We start from the raw sequence: 22382 nt of genomic DNA on the forward strand, positions 1-22382 counted from the left end.
TAATCCTCACCCGTACGCTAACACTAACCCGTACCCTAACACGTACGCTCACCCTAAACCATTGTCGTACCCTAACCTGTACCCTAAACCGTCCCCGTCCCCTAACCCTAACCCTAACCCTAACCCTAACCCTTACCCGAAGCCTTACCCTCACCCGTCCCCTAATCCTAACCCGTACACTAACACTAACCCGTACCCTAACACGTACGCTCACCCTAAACTGTTGACGTACACTAACCTGTACCCTAAACCGTCCCCGTCCCCTAACCCTAATCCTAACCCTAACCCTAACCCTTACCCGAAGCCTTACACTCACCCGTCCCCTAATCCTAACCCGTACGCTTACACTAACCCGTACCCTAACACGTACGCTCACCCTAAACCGTTGTCGTACCCTAACCTGTACCCTAAACCGTCCCCGTCCCCGTCCCCGTCCCCTAACCCTAAACTTAACCCTTACCCGAAGCCTTACCCTCACCCGTCCCATAATCCTGAACCGTACGCTAACACTAACCCATACCCTAACATGTACGGTCACCTTAAACCGTTGTCGTACCCTAACCTGTACCCTAAACCGTCCCTGTCCCCGTCCCCTAACCCTAACCCTAACCCTTACCTTAACCCTTTCCCGAAGCCTTACCCTCACCCGTCCCCTAATCCTAACCCGTACGCTAACTCTAACCCGTACCCTAACACGTACGCTCACCCTAAACCGTTGTCGTAGCCTAACCTGTACCCTAAACCGTCCCCGTCCCCTAACCCTAACCCTAACCCTAACCCTAACCCTTACCCGAAGCCTTACCCTCCCCCGTCCCCTAATCCTAACCCGTACGCTAACACTAAACCGTACCCTAACACGTACGCTCACCCTAAACCGTTGTCGTACCCTAAACTGTACCCTAAACCGTCCCCGTCCCCAAACCCTAACCCTAAACCGAACCCTAACCCTTACCCGAAGCCTTTCACTCACCCGTCCCCTAATCCTCACCCGTACGCTATCACTAAACCATACCCTAACACGTACTCTCACACTAAACCGTTGTCGTACCCTAACTTGTACCCTAAACCGTCCCCGTTCCCTAACCCTAACCCTAACCCTAACCCTAACCCTTACCCGAAGCCTTAGCCTCACCCGTCCCCTAATCCTAACCCGTACGCTAACACTAACCCATACCCTAACACGTACGCTCACCCTAAACCGTTGTCGTACCCTAACCTGTACCCTAAACCGTCCCCGTCCCCTAAACCTAACCCGAACCCTAACCGTAACCCTAACCCTTACCCAAAGCCTTACCCTCACCCGTCCCCTAATCCTAACCCGTACGCTAACGCTAAACCGTACCCTAACACGTACGCTCACCCTAAACCGTTGTCGTACACTAACCTGTACCCTAAACCGTCCCCGTCCCCGTCCCCTAACCCTAACCCTAACCCTAACCCTAACCCTTACCCGAAGCCTTAAACTCACCCGTCCCCTAATCCTAACCCGTAAGCTAACACTAACCCGTACCCTAACACGTACGCTCACCCTAAACGGTTGTCATACCCTAACCTGTACCCTAAACCGTCCCCGTCCCCGTCCCCAACCCTAACCCTAACCCTAACCCTATCCTTTACCCGAAGCCTTACCCTCACCCGTCCCATAATCCTAACCCGTACGCTAACACTAACCCGTACCCTAACACGTACGCTCACCCTAAACCGTTGTCGTACCCTAACCTGTACACTAAACCGTCCCCGTCCCCGTCCCCTAACCCTAACCCTAACCCTTACCCGAAGCCTTACCCTCAACCGTCCCCTAATCCTAACCCGTACGCTAACACTAACACATACCCTAACATGTACGCTCACGCTAAACCGTTGTCGTACCCTAACCTGTACCCTAAACCGTCTCTGTCCCCGTCCCCTAACCCTAACCCTAACCCTAACCCTAACCCTAACCCTTACCCGAAGCCTTACCCTCACCCGTCCCCTAATCCTAACCCATACGCTAACACTAACCCCTACCCTAACACGTACGCTCACCCTAAACCGTTGTCGTAGCCTAACCTGTACCCTCAACCATCCCCGTCCCCTAACCCTAACCCTAACCCTAAACCTAACCCTTACCCGAAGCCTTACCCTCACCCGTCCCCTAATCCTAACCCGTACGCTAACACTAACCCGTACCCTAACACGTACGCTCACCCTAAAACATTGTCGTACCCTAACCTGTACCCTAAACCGTCCCCGTACCCTAACCCTAACCCTAACCCTAACACTTACCCGAAGCCTTACCCTCACCCGTCCCCTAATCCTAACCCGTACGCTAACACTAACCCGTACCCTAACACGTACGCTCACCCTAAACCGTTGACGTACCCTAACCGGTACCCTAAACCGTCCCCGTCCCCTAACCCTAACCCTAACCCTAACCCTAACCCTTACCCGAAGCCTTACCCTCACCCGTCCCCTTATCCTAACCCGTACGCTAATACTAACCCGTACCCTAACACGTACGCTCACCCTAAACTGTTGTCGTACCGTAAACTGTACCCTAAACCGTCCCCGCCCCTAACCCTAACCCTAACGCTTACCCGAAGCCTTACCCTCACCCGTCCCCTAATCCTAACCCGTACGCTAACACTAACCCGTACCCTAGCACGTACGCTCACCCTAAACCGTTGTCATACACTAACCTGTACCCTAAACCGTCCCCGTCCCCGTCCCCTAAACCTAACCCTAACCCTAAACCTTACCCGAAGCCTTACCCTCACCCGTCCCCTAATCCTAACCCGTATGCCAACACTAACCCGTACCCTAACACGTACGCTCACCCTAAACCGTAGTCCTACACTAACCTGTACCCTAAACCGTCCCCGTCCCCGTCCCCGTCCCCTAAACCTAACCCTAACCCTAACCCTAACCCTTACCCGAAGCCTTACCCTCACCCGTCCCCTAATCCTAACCCGTACGCTAACACTAACCCGTACCCTAACACGTACGCTCACCCTAAACCGTTGTCGTACCCTAACCTGTACCCTAAACCGTCCCCATCCCCTAACCCTAAACTAACCCTAACCCTAACCCCAACCCTAACCCTTACCCTCACCCGTCCCCTAATCCTAACCTGTACGCTAACACTAACCCGTACCATAACACGTAAGCTCACCCTAAACCGTTGTTGTACACTAACCTGTACCCTAAACCGTCCCAGTACACGTCCCCGTCCCCTAACCCTAAGCCTAACCCTTACCCGAAGCCTTATCCTCACCCGTCCCCTAATCCTAACCCGTACGCTAACACTAACCCGTACCCTAACACGTACGCTCACCCTAAACCGTTGTCGTACCCTGACCTGGACCCTAAACCGTCCCCGTCCCCGTCCCCTAACCCTAACCCTAACCCTAACCCGTCCCCATCCCCGTCCTCTAACCCTAACCCTAACCCTTACCCGAAGCCTTACCCTCACCCGTCCCCTAATCCTAAACCGTACGCTAACACTAACCCATACCCTAACCTGTACCCTAAACCGTCCCTGTCCCCATCCCCTAACCCTAACCCTAGCCCTAACCCTAACCCTAACCCTTACCCGAAGCCTTACCCTCACCCGTCCCCTAATCCTAAACCGTACGCTAACACTAACCCGTACCCTAACACGTACGCTCACCCTAAAACGTTGTCGCAGCCTAACCTGTACCCTAAACCATCCCCGTCCCCTAACCCTAACCCTAACCCTATCCCTAACCCTTACCCGAAGCCTTACCCTCACCCGTCCCCTAATCCTAACTCGTACGCTAACACTAACCCGTACCCTAACACGTACGCTCACCCTAAATCGTTTTCGTACCCTAACCTGTACCCTAAACCGTCCCCGAACACTAACCCTAACCCTAACCCTAACCCTAACACTTACCCGAAGACTTACCCTCACCTGTCCCCTAATCCTAACCCGTACGCTAACACTAACCCGTACCCTAACACATACGCTCACCCTAAACCGTTGTCGTACCCTAACGTGTACCCTAAACCGTCCCGGTCCCCTAAACCTAACCCTAATCCTAACCCTAACCCTTACCCGAAGCCTTACCCTCACCCGTCTCCTAATCCTAACCCGTACGCTAACACTAACCCGTAACCTAACACGTACGCTCACCCTAAACCGTTGTCGTAGCCTAACCTGTACCCTAAACCGTCCCGTCCCCTAACCGTAACCCTAACCCTAACCCTTACCCGAAGTCTTACCCTCACCCGTCCCCTAATCCTAACCCGTACGCTAACACTAACCCGTACCCTAACACGTACGCTCACCCTAAATCGTTGTCGTACCCTAACCTGTACCCTAAAGCGTCCCCGTACCCTAACCCTAACCCTAACCCTAACCCTAACCCTAACACTTACCCGAAGCCTTACCCTCACCCGTCCCCTAATCCGAACCCGTACGGTAACACTAACTCGTACCCTAACACGTACGCTCACCCTAAACCGTTTTCGTACCCTAACCTGTACCCTAAACCGTCCCCATCCCCTAACCCTAACTCTAACCCTAACCCTAACCCTTACCCGAAGCCTTACCCTCACCCGTCCCCTAATCCTAACCCGTACGCTAACACTAACCTGTACCCTAACACGTACGCTCACCCTAAACCTTTGTCGTACCCTAACCTGTACCCTAAACCGTCCGCATCCCCTAACCCTAACCCTAACCCTAACCCTAACCCTAACCCTTACCCGAAGCCTTACCCTCACCCGTCCCATAATTCTAACCCGTACGCTAACACTATACCGTACCCTAACACGTACGCTCACCCTAAACCGTTGTCGTACCCTAACCTGTACCCTAAACCGTCCCCGTCCCCTAACCCTAACCCTAACCCTTACCCGAAGCCTTACCCTCACCCGTTCCCTAATCCTAACCCGTACGCTAACACTAACCCGTACCCTAACACGTACGCTCACCCTAAACCGTTGTCGTACCCTAACCTGTACCCTAAACCGTCCCCGTCCCCTAACCCTAACCCTAACCCTTACCCGAAGCCTTACCCTCACCCGTTCCCTAATCCTAACCCGTACGCTAACACTAACCCGTAACCTAACACGTACGCTCACCCTAAACCGTTGTCGTACCCTAACTTGTACCCTAAACCGTCCCCGTCCCCTAACCCTAACCCTAACCCTTACCAGAAGCCTTACCCTCACCCGTCCCCTAATCCTTACCCGTACGCTAACACTAACCCGTACCCTAAAACGTACGCTCACCCTAAACCGTTGTCGTACCCTAACCTGTACCCTAAACCGTCCCCGTTCCCTAACCCTAACCCTAACCCTAACCCTAACCCTAACGCATACCCGAAGCCTTACCCTCACCCGTCCCCTAATCCTAACCCGTACGCTAACACTAACCCGTACCCTAACACGTACGCTCACCCTAAACCGTTGTCGTACACTAACCTGTACCCTAAACCGGCGCCGTCCCCGTCCCCGTCCCCTAACCCTAACCCTAACCCTAACCCTTACCCGAAGCCTTACCCTCACCCGTCCCCTAATCCTAACCCGTACGCTAACACTAACCCGTACCCTAACACGTACGCTCACCCTAAACTGTTGTCGTACCCTAACCTGTACCCTAAACCGTCCCTTTCCCCGTCCCGTAACCCTAACCCTAAGCCTAACCCTAATCCTAACCCTTACCCGAAGCCTTACCCTCACCCGTCCCCTAATCCTAATCCGTACGCTAACACTAACCCGTACCCTAACACGTACGCTCACCCTAAACCGTTGTCGTACCCTAACCTGTACCCTAAACCGTCCTCGTCCCCTAACCCTAACCCTAACCCTAACCCTAAACCTTACCCGAAGACTTACCCTCCCCCGTCCCCTAATCCTAAACCTTACGCTAACACTAACCCGTACCCTAACACGTAAGCTCACCCTAAACCGTTTTCGTACCCTAACCTGTACCCTAAACCGTCCCCGTCCCCGTCCCCGTCCCCTAACCCTAACCCTAACCCTTACCAGAAGCCTTACCCTCACCCGTCCCATAATCCTAACCCGTACGCCAACACTAACCCATACCCTAACACGTACGCTCACCCTAAACCGTTGTCGTACACTAACCTGTACCCTAAACCGTCCCCGTCCCCGTCCCCGTCCCCTAACCCTAACCCTAACCCTTACCCGAAGCCTTACTCTTACCCGTCCCCTAATCCTAAACCGTACGCTAACACTAACCCGTACTCTAACACGTACGCTCACCCTAAACCGTTGTCATACCCTAACCTGTACCCTAAACCGTCCCCGTCCCCTAACCCTAACCCTAACCCTAACCCTATCCCTGACCCGAAGCCTTACCCTCACCCGTCCCCTAATCCTAACCCGTACGCTAACACTAACCCATACCCTAACACGTACTCTCACCCTAAATCGTTGTCGTACACTTACCTGTACCCTAAACCGTCCCCGTACCCTAACCCTAACCCTAACCCTAACCCTAACCCTAACCCTAACACTTACCCGAAGCCTTACCCTCACCCGTCCCCTAATCCTAACCCGTACGCTAACACTAACCCGTACCCTAACACGTACGCTCACCCTAAACCGTTGTCGTACCCTAACCTGTACCCTAAACCATCCCCGTCCCCTAACCCTAACCCTAACCCTAACCCTTACCCGAAGCCTTACCCTCACCCGTCCCCTAATCCTCACCCGTACGATAACACTAACCCGTACCCTAACACGTACGCTCACCCTAAACCGTTGTCGTACCCTAAACTGTACCCTAAACCGTCCCCATCCCCTAACCCTAACCCTAACCGTACCCGAAGCCTTACGCTCACCCGTCCCCTAATCCTAACCCGTACGCTAACACTAACACGTACCCTAACACGAACGCTCACCCTAAACTGTTGTCGTACCCTAACCTGTACCCTAAACCGTCCCCGTCCCCGTCCCCGTCCCCTAACCCTAACCCTAACCCTTACCCGAAGCCTTACCCTCACCCGTCCCCTAATCCTAACCCGTACGCAACACTAACCCATACCCTAACATGTACGCTCACCCTAAAACGTTGTCGTACCCTAACCTGTACCCCAAATTGTCCCTGTCGCCGTCCCCTAACCCTAACCCTAACCCTAACCCTAACCCTTACCCGAAGCCTTACACTCACCCGTCCCCTAATCCTAAACCGTACGCTAACACTATCCCGTACCCTAACACGTACGCTCACCCTAAACCGTTGTAGCAGCCTAACCTGTACCCTAAACCGTCACCGTCCCCTAACCCTAACCCTAACCCTATCCCTTACCCGAAGCCTTACCCTCACCCGTCCCCTAATCCTAACTCGTACGCTAACACTAACCCGTACCCTAACACGTACGCTAACCCTAAATCGTTGTCGTACCCTAACCTGTACCCTAAACCGTACCCGAACCCTAACCCTAACCCTAACCCTAACCCTAACCCTAACACTTACCCGAAGCCTTACCCTCACCCGTCCCCTAATCCTATCCCGTACTCTAACACTAACCCGTACCTTAACACGTACGCTCACCATAAACCGTTGTCGTACCCTAACCTGTACCCTAAACCGTCACCGTCCCCTAACCCTTACCCTAACCCTAATCCTAACCCTTACCCGAAGCCTTACCCTCACCCGTCCCCTAATCCTAACCCGTACGCTAACACTAACCCGTACCCTAACACGTACGCTCACCCTAAATCGTTGTCGTACCCTAACCTGTACCCTAAACCGTCCCCGTACCCTAACCCTAACCCTAACCCTAACCCTAACCCTACAACTTACCCGAAGCCTTACCCTCACCCGTCCCCTAATCCTAACCCGTACGCTAACACTAACCCATACCCTAAGACGTACACTCACCTTAAACCGTTCTCGTACCCTAACCTGTACCCTAAACCGTCCCCGTCCCCTAACCCTAACCCTAACCCTAACCGTTACCCGAAGCCTTACCCTCACCCGTCCCTTTATCCTAACCCGTACGCTAACACTAACCCGTACCCTAACACGTACGCTCACCCTAAATCGTTGTCGTACCCTAACCTGTACCCTAAACCGTCCCCGTCCCTGTCCCCGTCCCCTAACCCTAACCCTAACCCTTACCCGAAGCCTTACCCTCACCCGTCCCCTAATCCTAACCCGTATGCTAACACTAACCCATACCCTAACATGTACGCTCACCCTAAACCGTTGTCGTACCCTAACCTGTACCCTAAACCGTCCCAGTCCCCGTCCCCTAACCCTAACCCTAACCCTAACCCTAACCCTAACCCTTACCCAAAGCCTTACCCTCACCCGTGCCCTAATCCTAACCCGTACGCTAACACTAACCCGTACCCTAACACGTACGGTCACCCTAAACCGTTGTCGTAGCCTAACCTGTACCCTAAACCGTCTCCGTCCCCTAACCCTAACCCTAACCCTAACCCTAACCCTAACACTTACCCGAAGCCTTACCCTCACCCGTCCCCTAATCCGAACCCGTACGCTAACACTAACCCGTACCCTAACACGTACGCTCACCCTAAACCGTTGTCGTACCCTAACCTGTACCCTAAACCGTCCCCATCCCCTAACACTAACCCTAACCCTAACCCTAACCCTTACCCGAAGCCTTACACTCACCCGTCCCCTTATCCTAACCCGTACGCTAACACTAACCCATACCCTAACACGTACGCTCACCCTAAACCGTTGTCGTACCCTAACCTGTACCCTAAACCGTCCCCGTCCCCTAACACTAACCCTAACCCTAACCCTAACCCTTACCCGAAGCCTTACCCTGACCCGTCCCCTAATCCTAACCCGTACGCTAACACTAACCCGTACCCTAACACGTACGCTCACACTAAACCGTTGTCGTACCCTAACCTGTATCCTAAACCGTCCACGTCCCCGTCCCCAACCCTAACCCTAACCCTAACCCTAACCTTTACCCGAAGCCTTACCCTCACCCGTCCCCTAATCCTAACCCGTACGCTAACACTAACCCGTACCCTAACATGTACGCTCACCCTAAACCGTTGTCGTACCCTAACCTGTACCCTAAACCGTCCCCGTCCCCTTCCCCTAACCCTAACCCTAACCCTAACCCTAACCCTTATCCGAAGCCTTACCCTCACACGTCCCCTAATACTAACCCGTACGCTAACACTAACCCATACCCTAACATGTACGCTCACGCTAAACCGTTGTCCTACCCTAACCTGTACCCTAAACCGTCCCTGTCCCCGTCCCCTAACCCTAACCGTAACCCTAACCCTAACCCTAACCCTTACCCGAAGCCTTACCCTCACCCGTCCCCTAATCCTAACCCGTACGCTAACACTAACCCGTACCCTAACACGTAAGCTCACCCAAAACCGTTGTCGTACCTTAACCTGTACCCTAAACCGTCCCCGTCCCCTAACCCTAACCCTAACCCTATCCCTAACCCTTACCCGAAGCCTTACCCTCACCCGTCCCCATATCCTAATCCGTACGCTAACACTAACCCGTACCCTAACACGTACGCTCACCCTAAACCGTTGTCGTACACTAACCTGTACCCTAAACCGTCCCCGTCCCTAACCCTAACCCTAAACCTAAACCTAACCCTTACCCGAAGCCTTACCCTCACCCGTCCCCTAATCCTAACCCATACGCTAACACTAACCCGTACCCTAACACGTACGCTCACCCTAAACAGTTGTCGTACCCTAACCTATATCCTAAACCGGCCCCGTTCCCTAACCCTAACCCTAACCTAACCCTAACCCTAACCCTTACCCGAAGCCTTACACTCACCCGTCACCTAATCCTCACCCGTACGCTAACACTAACCCGTACCCTAACACGTACGGTCACCCTAAACCGTTGTCGTACCCTAACCTGTACCCTAAACAGTCCCCGTCCCCTAACCCTAACCCTAACCCTAACCCTTACCCGAAGCCTTACCCTCACACGTCCCCTAATCCTAACCCGTACACTAACACTAACCCGTACCCTAACACGTACGCTCACCCTAAACCGTTGACGTACCCTAACCTGTACCCTAAACCGTCCCCGTCCCCTAACCCTAATCCTAACCCTAACCCTAACCCTAACCCTTACCCGAAGCCTTACACTCACCCGTCCCCTAATCCTAACCCGTACCCTAACACCCGTATCCTAACACGTACGCTCACCCTAAACCGTTGTCGTACCCTAACCTGTACCCTAAACCGTCCCCGTCCCCGTCCCCTAACCCAAGCCCTAACCCTAACCTTTACCCGAAGCCTTACCCTCACCCGTCCCCTAATCCTAACCCGTACGCTAACACTAAACCGTACCCTAACACGTACGCTCACCCTAAACCCTTGTCGTACCCTAACCTGGACCCTAAACCGGCCCCGTCCCCGTCCCCGTCCCTATCCCCGTCCCCTAACCCTAACCCTAACCCTAACCCTAACCCTTACCCGAAGCCTTACCCTCACCCGTCCCCTAATCCTAACCCGTACGCTAACACTAACCCATACCCTAAAACGTACGCTCACCCTGAACCGCTGTCGTAGCCTAACCTGTACCCTAAACCATCCCCGTCCCCTAACCCTAACCCTGACCCTAAACGAACCCTTACCCGAAGCCTTACCCTCACCCGTCCCCTAATCCTAACCCGTACGCTAACACTAACCCGTACCCTAACACGTACACTCACCCTAAATCATTGTCGTACTCTAAACTGTACCCTAAACTGTCCCCGTACCCTAACCTTAACCCTAACCCTAACCCTAACACTTACCCGAAGCCTTACCCTCACCCGTCCCCTAATCCTAACCCGTACGCTAACACTAACCCGTACCCTAACACGTACGCTCACCCTAAACCGTTGTCGTACCCTAACCTGTACCCTAAACCGTCCCTGTCCCCTAACCCTAACCCTAACCCTAACCCTTACCCGAAGCCTTAACCTCACCCGTCCCCTTATCCTAACCCGTACGCTAACACTAACCCGTACCCTAACACGTACGCTCACCCTAAACCGTTGTCGTACCCTAACCTGTACCCTAAAGCGTCCCCGTCCCCTAACCCTAACCCTAACCCTTACCCGAAGCCTTACCCTCACCCGTCCCCTAATCCTAAACCATACGCTAACACTAACCCGTACCCTAACACGTACGCTCACCCTAAACCGTTGTCGTACCCTAACCTGTTCCCTAAACCGTCCCCGTCCCCTAACCCTAACCCTAACCCTAACCCTAACCCTAACCCTTACCCGAAGCCTTACACTCACCCGTCCCATAATCCTCACCCGATCGCTAACAGTAACCAGTAACCTAACACGTACGCTCACCCTAAACCGTTGTCGTACCCTAACCTGTACCCTAAACCGTCCCCGTCCCCTAACCCTAAACCTAACCCTAACCCTAACCCTTACCCGAAGCTTTACCCTCACCCGTCCCCTAATCCTAACCCGTACGCTAACACTAACCCGTACCCTAACACATACGCTCACCCTAAACCGTTGTCATACCCTAAACTGTACCCTAAACCGTCCCCGTGCCCGTCCCCTAACCCTAACCCTAACCCTAACCCTTACCCGAAGCCTTACCCTCACACTTCCCCTAATCCTAACCTGTACGCTAACACTAGCCCGTACCCTAACACGTACGCTCACCCTAAACCGTTGTCGTACCCTAACCTGTACCCTAAACCGTCCCCGTCCCCTAACCCTAACCCTAACCCTAACCCTAACCCTTACCCGAAGCCTTACCCTCACCCGTCCACTAATCCTAACCCGTACGCTAACACTAACCCGTACCCTAACATGTACGCTCACCCTAAACTGTTGTCGTACCCTAACCTGTACCCTAAACCGTCCCCGTCCCCGTCCCCTAACACTAACCCTAACCCTAACCCTTACCCGAAGCCTTCCCCTCACCCGTCCCCTAATCCTAAACCGTACGCTAACACTAACCCTTACCCTAACACGTACGCTCACCCTAAACCGTTGTCGTACCCTAAACTGTACCCTAAACCGTCCCCGTCCCCTAACCCTAACCCTAACCCTAACCCTAACCCTTACCCGAAGCCTTACCCTCACCCGTCCCCTAATCCTAACCCGTACGCTAACACTAACCCGTACCCTAACACGTACGCTCACCCTAAACCGTTGACGTACACTAACCTGTACCCTAAACCGTCCCCGTCCCCTAACCCTAACCCTAACCCTAACCCTTACCCGAAGCCTTACACTCACCCGTCCCCTAATCCTAACCCGTAAGCTAAAACTAACCCGTACCCTAACACGTACGCTCACCCTAAACTGTTGTCGTACCCTAACAAGTACCCTAAACCGTCCACGTCCCCATCCCCAACCCTAACCCTAACCCTAACCCTAACCTTTACCCGAAGCCTTACCCTCACCCGTCCCCTAATCCTAACCCGTACGCTAACACTAACCCGTACCCTAACACGTACGCTCACCCTAAACCGTTGTCGTACCTAACCTGTACCCTAAACCGTCCCCGTCCCCGTCCCCGTCCCCGTCCCCTAACCCTAACCCTTACCCGAAGCCTTACCCTCACCCGTCCCCTAATACTAAACCGTACGCTAACACTAACCCATACCCTAACATGTACGCTCACGCTAAACCGTTGTCGTACCCTAACCTGTACCCTAAACCGTCCCTGTCCCCGTCCCCTAACCCTAACCCTAACCCTAACCTTAACCCTAACCCTTACCCGAAGCCTTACCCTCACCCGTCCGCTAATCCTAACCCGTACGCTAACACTAACACCTACCCTAACACGTACGCTCACCCTAAACCGTTGTCGTAGCCTAACCTGTACCCTAAACCGTCCCCGTCGCCTAACCCTAACCCTAACCCTAACCCTTACCCGAAGCCTTACCCTCACCCGTCCCCTAATCCTAACCCGTACGCTAACACTAACCCGTACCCTTACAGGTACGCTCACCCTAAATCATTGTCGTACCCTAACCTGTACCCTAAACCGTCCCCGTACCCTAACCCTAACCCTAACCCTAACACTTACCCGAAGCCTTACCCTCACCCGTCCCCTAATCCTAACCCGTACGCTAACACTAACCCGTACCCTAACACGTACGCTCACCCTAAACCGTTGTCGTACCCTAACCTGTACCCTAAACCGTCCCCGTCCCCTAACCCTAACCCTAACCCTATCCCTAACCCTTACCCGAAGCCTTACCCTCACCCGTCCCCTTATCCTAACCCGTACGCTAACACTAACCCGTACCCTAACACGTACGCTCACCCTAAACCGTTGTCGTACCCTAACCTGTATCCTAAACCGTCCCCGTCCCCTAACCCTAACCCTAACCCTAAACCTAACCCTTACCCGAAGCCTTACCCTCACCCGTCCCCTAATCCTAACCCGTACGCTAACACTAACCCGTACCCTAACACGTACGCTCACCCTAAACCGTTGTCGTACCCTAACCTGTACCCTAAACCGTCCCCGTTCCCTAACCCTAACCCTAACCTAACCCTAACCCTAACCCTTACCCGAAGCCTTACACTCACCCGTCCCCTAATCCTCAACCGTACGCTAACACTAACCCATACCCTAACACGTACGCTCACCCTAAACCGTTGTCGTACCTTAACCTGTACCCTAAACCATCCCCGTCCCCAAACCCTAACCCTAACCCTAACCCTAACCCTAACACTAACCCTTACCCTCACCCGTCCCCTAATCCTAACCCGTACGCTAACACTAACCCGTACCCTAACACGTACGCTCACCCTAAACCGTTGTCGTAGCCTAACCTGTACCCTAAACCATCCCCGTCCCCTAACCCTAACCCTAACCCTAACCCTAACCCTTACCCGAAGCCTTACCCTCACCCGTCCCCTAATCCTAACCCGTACGCTAACACTAACCCGTACCCTAACACGTACGCTCACCCTAAACCGTTGTCGTACACTAACCTGTACCCTAAACCGTCCCCGTCCCCTTCCCCGTCCCCTAAACCTAACCCTAACCCTTACCCGAAGCCTTACCCTCACCCGTCCCCTAATCCTAACCCTTACGGTAACACTAAACCGTACCCTAACACCTACGCTCACCCTAAACCGTTGTCGTACCCTAACCTGTACCCTAAACTGTCCCCATCCCCTAACCCTAACCCTAACCCTAACCCTAACCCTTACCCTCACCCGTCCCCTAATCCTAACCTGTACGCAAACACTAACCCGTACCCTAACACGTAAGCTCACCCTAAACCGTTGTTGTACCCTAACCTGTACCCTAAACCGTCCCCGTCCCCGTCCCCTAACCCTAACCCTAACCCTTACCCGAAGCCTTACCCTCACCCGTCCCCTAATCCTAACCCGTACCCCAACACTAAACCGTACCCTAACACGTACGCTCACCCTAAACCGTTGTCGTACCCTAATCTGTACCCTAAACCGTCCCCGTACCCGTCCCCTAACCCAAACCCTAACCCTAACCTTTACCCGAAGCCTTACCCTCACCCGTCCCCTAATCCTAACCCGTACGCTAACACTAACCCGTACCCTAACACGTACGCTCACCCTAAACTGTTGTCGTACCCTAACATGAACCCTAAACCGTCCCCGTCCCCGTCCACGTCCCCTAACCCTAAACCTAACCCTTACCCGAAGCCTTACCCTCACCCGTCCTCTAATCCTAACCCGTACGCTAACACTAACCCATACCCTAACATGTACGGTCACCCTAAACCGTTGTCGTACCCTAACCTGTACCCTAAACCGTCCCTGTCCCCGTCCCCTAACCCTAACCCTAACCCTAACCCTAACCTTAACCCTTACCCGAAGCCTTACCCTCACCCGTCCCCTAATCCTAACCCGTACGCTAACACTAACCCGTACCCTAACACGTACGCTCACCCTAAACCGTTGTCGTAGCCTCACCTGTACCCTAAACCATCCCCGTCCCCTAACCCTAACCCTAACCCTAACCCTAACCCTTACCCGAAGCCTTACCCTCACCCGTCCCCTAATCCTAACCCGTACGCTAACACTAACCCGTACCCTAACACGTACGCTCACCCTAAACCGTTGTCGTACACTAACCTGTACCCTAAAGCGTCCCCGTCCCCTTCCCCGTGCCCTAAACCTAACCCTAACCCTTACCCGAAGCCTTACACTCACCCGTCCCCTAATCCTAACCCTTACGCTAACACTAACCCGTACCCTAACACGTACGGTCACACTAAATCGTTGTCGTACCCTAACCTGTACCCTAAACTGTCCCCGTCCCCTAACCCTAACCCTAACCCTAACCCTAACCCTTACCCTCACCCGTCCCCTAATCCTAACCTGTACGCAAACACTAACCCGTACCCTAACACGTAAGCTCACCCTAAACCGTTGTTGTACCCTAACCTGTACCCTAAACCGTCCCCGTCCTGGTCCCCGTCCCCTAACCTTAACCCTAACCCTTACCCGAAGCCTTACCCTCACCCGTCCCCTAATCCTAACCCGTACCCCAACACTAAACCGTACCCTAACACGTACGCTCACCCTAAACCGTTGTCGTACCCTTATCTGTACCCTAAACCGTCCCCGTCCCCGTCCCCTAACCCTAACCCTAACCCTAATCTTTACCCGAAGCCTTACCCTCACCCGTCCCCTAATCCTAACCCGTACGCTAACACTAACCCGTACCCTAACACGTACGCTCACCCTAAACCGTTGTCGTACCCTAACCTGCACCCTAAACCGTCCCCGTCCCCTAATCCTAACCCTAACCCTAACCCTAACCCTTACCCGAAGCCTTACACTCACCCGTCCCATAATCCTCACGCGTACGCTAACACTAACCCGTACCCTAACACGTACGCTCACCCTAAACCGTTTTCGTACCATAACCTGTACCCTAAACCGTCCCCGTCCCCTAACCCTAACCCTAAACCTAACCCTAACCCTAACCCTTACCCTCACCCGTCCCCTAATCCTAACCCGTAAGCTAACACTAACCCGTACCCTAACACGTACGCTCACCCTAAACCGTTGTCGTACCCTAACCTGTTCCCTAAACCGTCCCCGTCCCCTAACCCTAAACCTAACCCTTTCCCGAAGCCTTAAACTCATCCGTCACCTAATCCTAACCCGTACGCTAACACTAACCCGTACCGTAACACGTACGCTCACCCTAAACCGTTGTCGTACCCTAACCTGTACCCTAAACCGTCCCCGTCCCCTAACCCTAACCCTAACCATAACCCTAACCCTAACCCTTACCCGAAGCCTTACCCTCACCCGTCCCCTTATCCTAACCCGTACACTAACACTAACCCATACCCTAACACGTACGCTCACCCTAAACCGTTGTCATACCCTAACCTGTACCCTAAACCGTCCCCGTACCCTAACCATAACCCTAACACTAACACTAACCCTAATCCTTACCCGAAGCCTTACCCTCATCCGTCCCCTAATCCTAACACGTACGCTAACACTAACGCGTACCCTAACACGTACGCTCACCCTAAACCGTTGTCGTACACTAACCTGTACTATAAACGGTCCCCGTGCCCAACCCCTAACCCTAAGCCTAACCCTAAGCCTCACCCTTACCCGAAGCCTTACCCTCACCCTTCCCCTAATCCTAACCCGTACGCAAACACTAACCCGTACCCTAACACGTACGCTCACCCTAAACCGTTGTCGTACACTAATCTGTACCCTAAACCGTCCCCGTCCCCTATCCCTAACCCTAACCCTAACCCTTACCTGAAGCCTTACCCTCACCCGTCCCCAATCCTAACCCGTACGCTAACACTAACCCGTACCCTAACACGTACGCTCTCCCTAAACAGTTGTCGTACCCTAACCTGTACCCTAAACCGTCCATGTCCCCTAACCCTAACTCTAACACTAACCCTAACCCTAACCCTTACCTGAAGCCTTACCGTAACCCGTCCCCTAATCCTAACCCGTACCCTAACACTAACCTGTACCCTAACACATACGCTCACCCTAAACCGTTGTCGTACCCTAACCTGTTCCCTAAACCGTCCCCGTCCCCTTAACCTAACCCTAACCCTAACCCTTACCCGAAGCCTTACCCTAACCCGTCCCCCAATCCTAACCCGTACGCTAACACTAACACGTACCCTAACACGTACGCTCACCCTAAACCATTGTCGTACGCTAAACTGTACCCTAAACCGTCCCCGTACCCGTCCCCTGACCCTAACCCTAACCGTAACCCTAACCCTAACCCTTACCCAAAGCCTTACCCTAACCCTTCCCCTAATCCTAAACTGCACGCTAACACGAACCCTTACCCTAACACGTACGTTCACCCTAAACCGTTGTCGTACCTAACATGTACCCTAAACAGTCCCCGTCCCCGTGCCCGTCCCCTAACCCTAACCCTAACCCTAACCCTTACTCGAAGCCTTACCCTAACCTGTCCCCTAATCCTAACCCGTACGCTAACATTAACCTGTACTCTAAAACGTACACTCACCCTAAACCGTTGTCATACACTTACCTGTACACTCAAACGTCCCCTAACCCTAACCCTAACCCTAACCCTTACCCGAAGCCTTACCTTAACCCGTCCCCTAATCCTAACCCGTACACTAACACTAACCTGTACCCTAACACGTACGCTCACCCTAAACCGTTCTTGTACACTTACCTGTAACCTAAACCGTCCCCGTCCCCTTCCCCGTCCCCTAACCCTAACCCTAACCCTAACCCTTACCCGAAGCCTTACCCTAACCCATCCACTAATCCTAACCCGTACGCTAACAGTAACCCATACCCTAACACGTACGCTCTCCCTAAACCGTTGTCGTACCCTAACCTGTACCCTAAACCGTCGCCGTCAACTAACCCTAACCCTAACCCTAACCCTAACCCTAACACTTAGCCGAAGCCTTACCCTAATCCGTCCCCTAATCCTAAACCGTACGCTAACACTAACCTGTACCCTAACACATACGCTCACCCTAAAACGTTGTCGTACACTAATCTGTACCCTAAACCGTCCCCGTCCCCTAACCCTAACCTTAACCCTAACCCTTACCCGAAGCCTTACACTAACCCGTCCCTTAATCCTAACCCGTACGCTAACACTAACACGTACCCTAACACGTACGCTCACCCTAAACCATTGTCGTACACTAACCTGTACCCTAAACCATCCCCGTCCCCATCCACGTCCCCTAACCCTAACCCTAACCCTAACCGTTACCCGAAGCCTTACACTAATACATCCTATAATCCTAACACGTATGCTACCACTAACCCGTACCCTAACACGTATGCTCACCCTAAACAGTTGTCGTACCCTAACCAGTACCCTAAACTGTCCCCGTCCCCGTGCCCGTCCCCTAACCCTAACCCTAAACCTAACCCTTACCTGAAGCCTTACACTAACCCGTACCTTAATCCTAACCCTTACGCAAACACTAACACCTACCCTAACACGTACGCTCACCCTAAGCAGTTGTCATAGCCTAACCTGCACCCCAAACCGTCCCCGTCCTCTAACCCTAACCCTAACACTAACCTTAACCCTAAACTTTACCCGAAGCCTTACCCTAACCTTCCCCTAATCCTAAACCGTATGCTAACACTAACCTGTACCCTAACATGTACGCTCACCCTAAACCATTGTCGTACACTAACCTGTACCCTAAACCGTTCCCATCCCCTAACCCTATCCCTAACCCTAAACCTAACCCTTACCCGAAGCCTTACCCTAACTGGTCTTCTAATCCTAACCCGTACGCTAACACCAACAGGTACCATAACACGTACGCTCTAGCTAAACCGTTGTCGTACTCTAACCTGTACCCTAAACCATCCCCGTACCCTAACCCTAACCCTACCACTAACCCTAACCTTAACATTTACCCGAAGCCTTACCCTAACCCGTCCCCTTATCCTAAAACGTACGCTAAAACTAACCTGTACCCTAACACGTATGCTCACGCTAAACCGTTGTCGTACCCTAACCTTTACCCTAAACCATCCACGTCCCCTAACACTAACCCTAACCCTAACCCTTACCCGAAGAATTACCCTAACACGTCCCCTAAACCTAACCCGTACGCTAACACTAACACGTACCCTAACACGTAGGCTCACCGTAAACAGTTGTTGTAACCTAAGCTGTACCCTAAAACGTCCCCGTTACCTAACCCTAACCCTAACACCAACCCTAACCCTAACCCTTACCCGAAGCCTTACCCTAGCCCGTCCCCTAATCCTAACCCGTACGATAACACTAACCAGTATCCTAACACGTACGCTCTCCCTAAAACGTTGTCGTATGCTAACCTGTACTCTAAACGGTCCCAGTCCCCTGTTAAAGAAATCTGCACTACAATGAAGTCTCACTGCCCCCTGGTCAAAAGGGCCATCTGAAAAAAGTGTAAAATCCAGAAAGGCAGCACAGGCCATGGAGAACAGGGAGCCTTGTTATGCTGATGGGTGGGATGTAAATTGCCAACAGCCACTCTGGAGAAGTGTATTGTGTTTCCTGAAACACCTAAAAAACAAAGCAACGGAGCCTACGGCACTTCCACTTATGGTCCTATAGCTTAGGGAAATTAAAATCAAAAACACACAGCCACCCCAAAGTTTCAGACGGCTCTGTTTACAAGAACCTCGTCTACGGTACAAGTTAAATATCCCAGAAAGCGAAAAATGGATAAAGAAGTTGTGGTACGTACGTACAATGGAATATCACTCACCAATGAAATCTATGTCATCTGGCCCGTCGTGGCATAATGAATGGATTCAGGTACGATGATTCTAAGAGAAATAAGTCACACAGAAAATGAAACATCATAAGATATCACTAATACACCGAATGTAATCTTGGCTACACATGAACTGAATTACAAAACAGAACAGGGTCTCAAATTTAGAAAACCAACTTATGTTTGCTTAAGGGGAAAGGTGAGTTGTGGTGCTGCATAAAACCAGAGACAGAAATTAGCACAGATACCATTCCATAAGTCAAATATGTAATAGTCAAGACCTACCCCTTGCTCAACGAAATGGGCTAAACACCCTATATTCAACGCCTAGGAATACACCTGACTAGTAAGAATCTTCAAACCCATGGATTTATATGTCTCCATAAGAGAATCAAGCGTGTGTACAGCTGCATGAAGGCAGCAGAGAAAATCCGATAAATCCTATTATCAAAATGAATTACAAAAACAAAAAAGAATGACAGTGAAATAGAGAGCAATTCTTAAATAATTCATTCAGGGCTTGTGATACAACCTGGATTTACCTCATCTAAACCCAGAGCTGAGTGAGACATAAGGTTGGACACTTCGGGCTGATAGCATTGGTGAGGTTCGATGAGCAAATGCAGACCATTTGAAGTCATACTACATGGTAACCATTCCATGGGTCCCAACTCTCCAGGTTTAAGCGATTCTTCCTTCAGCTAAAGCATGCATGGGAAACCCACAGTATGGTGCACCGTGTGACGGGGAAACATTTTCAAATGCATCTCAGTTTTTGTCCCCTTTTACTCGGGTTCACAATTCCAGACACTTTACTAACACTCTCCCCACTTGGAGAGTCAGTGCCTTTAACCTGCTGTTTGGCACAGTTTGCAATTTCTGCGCAAGATGAACAGGAATAGTGAGAACCAATGAGAGACTAGCTGTAGGTGTCTGCACGGGCAAATTTAACGCTCACTTCCCACCAGGAAGAGGAATTAACCAAAGGCTCAGCATGCCGTGCCGGAACCAGATTAGGGCCTGAAGCAATCCTTCGGGTTCGTGGCCAGCTCAAAAGAAAGCGATTTGAAGAAAGGAGCTCAGGGGCACTGTAATTCACAAACCTGCAGAGTTATAAATGACAGCTATCGTCCAAAAATATATTGAAGGAAGGCTGCGAAGAGGACTTGAAAGCGGGACAGAATTGCAGGAAAACGATTTCAGGTGGTGGACTGGAATTGCATTTAAAGCATAGGAAAAGAGGCAGAACGTCGACAATGATGCACTTGGCCAAAAAGGGCGTATGCGTTTTTTCCTGAATATATTCAGGAAAAAACGCATACGCCCTTTTTGGCCAACCAAGCAAGCATGTTAAAGAAATCTGCACTACAATGAAGTCTCACTGCCCCCCGATCAAAAGGGCCATCTGAAAAAAGTGTAAAATCCAGAAATGCAGCACAGGCCATGGAGAACAGGGAGCCTTGTTATGCTGATGGGTGGGATGTAAATTGCCAACAGCCACTCTGGAGAAGTGTATGGTGTTTCCTGAAACACCTAAAAAACAAAGCAATGCAGCCTCCGGCACTTCCACATATGGTCCTATAGCTTGGGGAAATTAAAATCAAAAACACACAGCCACCCCAAAGTTTCAGACGGCTCTGTTTACAAGAAACTCGTCTAAGGTACAAGTTAAATGTCCCAGAAAGCGAAAAATGGATAAAGAAGATGTGCTAGGTACGTACAATGGAATATCACTCACCAATGAAATCTATGTCATCTGGCCCGTCGTGGCATAATGAGTGGATTCAGGTACGATGATTCTAAGTGAAATAAGTCACACAGAAAATGAAACAGTATAAGATATCACTAATACACCGAATGTAATCTTGGCTACACATGAACTGAATTACAAAACAGAACAGGGTCTCAAATTTAGAAAACCAACTTATGTTTGCGTAAGGGGAAAGGTGAGTTGGGGTGCTGCATAAAACCAGAGTTAGAAATTAGCACAGATACCATTCCATAAGTCAAATACGTAATAGTCAAGACCTACCCCTTGCTCAACGAAATGGGCTAAACACCCTATATTCAACGCCTAGGAATACACCTGACTAGTAAGAATCTTCAAACCCATGGATTTATATGTCTCCATAAGAGAATCAAGCGTGTGTACAGCTGCATGAAGGCAAGAGAGAAAATCCGATAAATCCCATTATCAAAATGAATTACAAAAACAAAACACAATGACAGTGAAATAGAGAGCAATTCTTAAATAATTCATTCAGGGCTTGTGATGCAACCTGGATTTACCTCATCTACACCCAGAGCTGAGTGAGACATAAGGTTTGACACTTCGGGCTGATAGCATTGGTGAGGTTCGATGAGCAAATGCAGACCATTTGAAGTCATACTGCATGGGACCCATTCCATGGGTCCCAACTCTCCAGGTTTAAGCGATTCTTCCTTCAGCTAAAACATGCATGGGAAACCCACAGTATGGTGCACTGTGTGACCGGGAACCTTTTTCAAATGCATCTCAGTTTTCGCCCCCTTTTACTCGGGTTCACAATTCCAGACCCTTTACTAACACTCTCCCCACTTGGAGAGTCAGTGCCTTTAACCTGCTGTTTGGCACAGTTTGCAATTTCTGCGCAAGATGAACAGGAATAGGGAGAACCAATGAGAGACTAGCTGTAGG

This window comes from Delphinapterus leucas, chromosome 6 (genome assembly GCF_059928025.1).
Source record: "Delphinapterus leucas isolate spDelLeu-1000000601 "Yukka" chromosome 6, BTC_Dleu_Yukka2, whole genome shotgun sequence".
In the NCBI taxonomy this organism is placed as follows: Eukaryota; Metazoa; Chordata; class Mammalia; order Artiodactyla; family Monodontidae; genus Delphinapterus; species Delphinapterus leucas.